Source organism: Lontra canadensis, unplaced genomic scaffold (assembly GCF_010015895.1).
Source record: "Lontra canadensis isolate GAN:19392208 unplaced genomic scaffold, GSC_riverotter_1.0 scaffold186, whole genome shotgun sequence".
Lineage (NCBI taxonomy): Eukaryota > Metazoa > Chordata > Mammalia > Carnivora > Mustelidae > Lontra > Lontra canadensis.
The window spans coordinates 981,095-986,425 of record NW_022631180.1 but is presented as its reverse complement, the minus strand read 5'-3'; the positions used below and the strand labels follow the sequence as shown (position 1 = coordinate 986,425).

The 5,331-nt window shown below is 38.7% G+C and overlaps 1 pseudogene; it reads right to left on the bottom strand.

Annotated features, from left to right (window-relative positions):
• Positions 1–224: 224 nt before the first annotated feature.
• LOC116860923 lies at positions 225–899 on the bottom strand (annotated as a pseudogene).
• Positions 900–5,331: the final 4,432 nt, after the last annotated feature.

Here is a 5,331-nt window from a genome sequence, read left to right as displayed (position 1 = left end):
GTTCTTTAAACCGTCTCCTTCATGGGAATGTTTCAACAGGAAGAAATGGTAGCGTGATGAATCCTTGGGAATCCTCCTTGGCAAGCCTTTCAGTTCTGTCTTTGTTGTGTTGGTCAAAATTATAATTTCATCTTTCATATCTATTTCCAATTGCACATAGTTGAGCTGTCTGTTAATGTTTCCAAAGCTTGAAAAGCTTCTCAAGAAATAGGAAATGCTACTCCTTATAGCGTCTGAAGCTTCATGTCCACACCCATGTCAGTTTGTACCTCATTCATTTTGACCTGTTGTGATGCTTCCTCAGATGCAGTCAATGGGGCAGGAGAAGATTGTGACAGAAGATTGTGTTTTTTATATCCGTGTAATGATACATCTTCCTTTACTGTTCCAAACACTTCATCTGTAATGTGGCCCCCTCCTTTTCAGAGTCGTACTTGTTCCTGCATACAACAAATTTTGATGATCACGAGAATGTTCTGGAGGCCAGGCAGTGAATATCCACTCATATCCCTGGGCATTCTGAGAGTCTAACCTGAACACTATGTAGCATGTCTGTTTGTCCTCCAGGAGGGGTAAAAAAAGGAATCATAATCCTTAGCCCAGGAATGGAAGGCTGACTACATGATCCAATCACAAGTTTCTCATTTTCGATATTTTTAGAACTTGGTATTCTTCATTTCTCCTCTAGTAAAGGTATCTTTAACATCTTCACTTGCTTGGAGGAGGGTCTGATGGGAAGTGGCAGCCGTGGGTCCCCGGCTCTGGCACCAAGTCTGTGCAGAGGCATTTCGGCCTGAGTGGCACGAGTGTCACCCAGGTGCCAGGAGCAGCAGAGACAGCAGTTCCTACCGAGGCTCAGGTGTTCTGCGTCAGAGGAGTCATGACATCTGTACCTTCATCTTGAAACTTCCCCAGTGTGTTGTTCAGGGAGACGCTGCTTTGGGAAAATTCCCCAGTGTTCTCCTTTACGTGTCAGTAAAACCCTTCCTTTCCCTGTTTTTTGGCCTCTTTGATTCTTTTGCTTTGAGCCCATCAAGAGGCGTGCCTAGTTTTCAGAAGCACAACTGCCAACCTGCCAACCTCACTTGGCATTTCTCTTTTAAAATTTAATTTAACTTTATTTATTTGAGAGTGAGAGAGCACAAGCAGGGGGAGCCCAGGCAGAAGGAGAGGGAGAAGCAGGTCCCCAGGGAGCAGGGAGCCCATGCAGGCTGGATCCCAGGACCCTGGGACCATGATCCTAGGATATGACCTGAGCCAAAGGCTGACTATTACATGACTGAACCACCCAGGCGCCCCTCCAGCACAATGTGTAATAGAAGCCGTGAGTGAACATTTAGTGTTGCTGATCTTAAGAGGAAATCCAACAGTCTTTCCCCATTAGGTAAAATGTTAGTTTAGGGTTTTCCTAAATGCCTTTCATCAGATTGAGGAAATTCCCTCTATTAGCAGTTGAGGTTTATTATGAGAAAGTGTCTGATTTTCTCAAATGCTTCTTGTCCATCTGTTAAGATAAGCATGTGGGGTTTTTCCTAATGTATTTCTAGTATATTAATATATAGTATATACCATATATATATATATATATATATATATATATATATATATTTTACCTTGATTGATATGGATGTTTAACCAATCTTGCATTCCTGGAATAAATTTCATTAGGTTGGTTTAACTCTATATGTTGCTAGATTTGATTTGCTACATTTCGTTGAGATGTGTGTGTGTGTGTGTGTGTGTGTGTGTGTGTGTGAGTCTACATTCATACAGATATTGGTCTGTAATTTTCTTGTCTTGTGATATCTTTGTCTGCTTTTGTGTCTGAATAATCCTAGCCTCATAGAATGAGTTGAGTTCCCTCCTCTTTTTTGGGGGGGAAAGGTTTGTAAAGAATTATTAATTCTTGGGACGCCTGGGTGGCTCAGTTGGTTAAGCGGCTGCCTTCGGCTCAGGTCATGATCCCAGCACCCTGGGATCGAGTCCCACATCCGGCTCCTTGCTCGGCGGGGAACCTGCTTCTCCCTCTGCCTCTGCCTGCCTCTCAGCCTACTTGTGGTCTCTCTCTCTCTCTGACAAATAAAAAAAAAAAAAAATGTTAAAAAAAAAAAAAAAAAAAAAGAATTATTAATTCTTTCAGCATATGGTATAATTCGCAAGTGAAGCCATTTGGAACTGGGCTTTTATGTGGAATAGTTTATACAATTGACTCTAAATTCTACCTCATTATAGGTACATTCAGATGGTCTATTTCTTCTTCAGTCAGCTTTAGTCATTTGTGTCTTTCTGTGTTTTTGTCTATTTTATAGAAGCAAGTTGATACTTTGGCATATAATTGTGCATCATAATCTCCTAATTCTCTTTACCTCTGTGTGGTCAGTCCTGATAGCACCTCTTTCATTGCTGATCCCAGTAATGTGGTCATTTCTCTCTCTCTCTCTCTTTCAGTGAGTCTAGTTAAAGATTTGTCAGTTTGGTTGATCTTTCAAAGGATTACATTTGATTCAGTTAGTTTTCTATATTTCTCTATTTCTATTTCTATATTTCTCTATTTCATTAACTTCTGCTCTAATCTTTATTTTTTCCTTCCTTTTTCCTGCTTTTGGTTTCGTTTGCTCCTCTTCCTCCTTTGACTTAATGTGGAAGTTCAGGTAATTGATTGGAGATGTTTCTTTTTCATATAGGCAATTCCTACTATATATTTCCTCTTAGCACTACTTTAGTTGGAACCCCTCGGGGTTGGTATGCTCTGTCTTCATTTCTACTAATTTTGAAGTTTTTACTGATTCCATTTTGATATCTTTGACCCTTTGATTATGTAGAAGTGTGTTAATTCTGAATATTGTGAATTTCCCAAATTCATTCCAGTTATTTATTTCTGATGTCATGACACTGTGATATTTGCATTATTTTTACCCCTTTAAATTCAATGAGTTTTTTAATGGCCTAGCATATGGCTTATCTTCTAGAAAGCTCCATGTGCATTTGAAATGAATGTATATTCTGTTCATGGCTGGAATGTTCTTTACATATCAGACTTACACTGTTGTTTTATAGTATGGTTCAAGTCTTCTTTATCTTCATTGATTTCATTGATTTCTGCATAGTTGTTTTATGCATTATTGACATTATTGACATTTAAGTATTATTGTCATATTGTCTGTTTCTCAGTTTTTGTCAGTTTTGCTACAAGAAGTTGGGTGTTGAGTTATTAGGTGAATGTATGTTTAGAGTTATCTCATCTTTCTGATGACTTGACCATTTTATCATTACAAAATGATCCTGTTTATCTTACTAGCATTTTATTTATATATTTAAAGATTTTATTTATTTATTAGACAGAGAGAGACAGTGAGAAAAGGAACACAAGTAGGGGAAGGGGGAGAGGGAGAAGCAGGCTTCCTGCTGAGCTGGGAGCCTGATGTGGGGGCTCAATGGACCATGACCTGAGCCAAAGGCAGACTCCTAACAACTGAGTCACCCAGGTGCCCCCTTACTATAAAGTCCCTTTTGGCTAATGAGTGTGGCTAATGAGTGTATCCACTCCAGCTTTCTTACGGTTGCTTGCCTGAGATAACTTTTTCCATTCCTTTGAGTTTAATCTGTTTATAACTGAGATCAAGTGCTTCTACTGTAGACAGCATAGGTGGACCTTGTTTTGTGTTCAGGCTAACAATCTGCACTTTGTTTGACTTATTTAAGCCACTCACTTACAATGTTAACATTGACACTGTTGATTTATGTCGCTGTCTTACTTTTTGCTTTTTGTTTTCCATGACTCACTCATTTTTCTCTCTCTCTTTTTAAAAAGATTTTATTTCTTTAAGAGAGAGGAGAGAGAGAGAGCGCAGGAGCAGGGGAGCAGCAGAAGGATGGCAGAAAGAGAAGCAAGGCTTCCCGCTGAACAGGGAGCCAGAAGCTGGGCTTGACCCAGGACCCTGGGGTCATGACCTGAGCAGAAGGCTGACACTTAACCAGCTGAGCCACCCAGATGCCCCTCCACTCATTCTTCTTTTACTGATAACTTCTTATTCAGTGAATAAACTATAATATTTTCATTTTTAATCATTAATAACTTTATTTTGTAGTTATTTTCTTAAGAGGTGCTTTTGCTTTTGCCATGTTTTCCACATTTTAAATTTTGTGATTTTTTTTCTTTTTATCATACCCATAATATATATTCAAATAACATGTTTATATATTTGTATCATATCCTGGTCCTGTTATATTGCATCTTATGGTTCCAATATTGATGTTTCATGAGCTTTTTACTACCCATTTTTTCTAAGGTTACTTAACCACTTTTTTTTTTTCATTTTAACTTTAATTTCTTTCTATGAGATGCCTTTTTCCTCTATGCCACTTTCTGTGTAAGTTTTTTGACACATAGGTTAAATAGAGATTTCTCTAGAGAAATTTGTTTCTTTAAATTTTGGGGTATAACCAATCCAGGACAATTATAAACTAAGCTAATGACCTGAAGCTATTTTGGACCAATGGCCAATGGGAAAGCAGATTTGGACTACAAATCACGGATGGCTTAGTCTGTGTCTGCAAATTTTTGAAATAGCTGTTTGCTCACTTTTCCCCGACTCAAAGGCAAATTTCTTTAGAATGTTCTTGCACTTGAAGATAGAACAGATTTGATTTGTGTCACTCTGTTCCAAGGATGTGAATCTTAGGTTCCCAGATTTTCAGGGAGGGGATGTTTCTCCTGCTCCTCACATGAAGCTGCTCTGGGCCTTATCTCCTCTCTGTAAAGCTCCTGAGCCCAAGAAGCCAAGCTAAGACTTTCTAGATTTGAAAAATATTCTACGGATCAGAACAAGTATTCTCTCTGGCTTAGGGCTCATATTTAAATTTTGGACTAATTGATTTTTCTCTTGATCGTTTTGCACTTTTGGGTGATTTTATGTTTTTTCTATCATTTTCATTTTTGGGAGAAGAGGCAGCCTTTTTTCTTAAAAAAATTTTTTAATTTAAATTCAATTAGCCAACAGAGTACATCATTAGTTTCACATGTAGATATAACATACAACTGGTGATAAAAGCACCAGTGCTCATCACCTCACGTGGAGAGGGGGCAGCCTTAAACCTTAGTCTACTGTGTAGATGGAAATGGAATCCTCAATAAATGTTTTTCATTTCTGCTCTGTTTTAGGCATTCGAGTCAGTGCTAAAGTCTAAGTCACCTAAACCAATGATGATCTGTGTCTCCTATGAGCCAGCCCTGGTTTGGGAACTGTTACTCAGGCCACAGAAAGTACACACAGAAGTTGGAAGTGAGTATAAGCCAGAAAGCTCTCCCTTCTCCTGTCTGAGACTGGTTAT